Source organism: Propithecus coquereli, unplaced genomic scaffold, assembly GCF_000956105.1.
Source record: "Propithecus coquereli isolate 6110/MARCELLA unplaced genomic scaffold, Pcoq_1.0 Scaffold287, whole genome shotgun sequence".
Taxonomy (NCBI): domain Eukaryota; kingdom Metazoa; phylum Chordata; class Mammalia; order Primates; family Indriidae; genus Propithecus; species Propithecus coquereli.
In genome coordinates, this window is record NW_012148474.1 from 255,913 (window position 1) to 256,446 (window position 534).

Sequence of the window (534 nt, forward strand, 5' to 3'; positions counted from 1 at the left end):
AGTGAAATATCCCAAGAATGGAAAAACAAGCACCACATGTATTCACCATCAAATTGGTATTAACTGATCAACACTTAAGTGCATATATAGTAATAACATTCATCGGGTGTTGGGCAGATGGTGGGGGAGGGAATGAGTATATACACATGTAATGGGTACGGTGCACACCGTCTGAGGGATGGACATGCTTGAAGCTCTGACTTGAGTGGGGCAAGGATAATATATGTAACCTAAACATTTGTACGCCTGTAATATGCTGAAATAAAAAATTTTTAAAAAAAGAAGCTAGGCACAAAAGATTTAAAAAAAGAAAGATAATTTAAGCTTACAATATAAATCACTAGAACTGTCTCGAATATGATTTTCAAAAAACAGCCCTGCTTGCTTTGTTGTATATAAAACTTAAAAGTTAGTATCCCGAGTTTGCTGAAATTGCTTTAAAATGTCTTCTTCTACTCCGATAAACATACCTCCATGGGACTTGTTTGTTTACTATGAATGCGATTAAAACAAAGCAAAGAAATAGTTTAAATA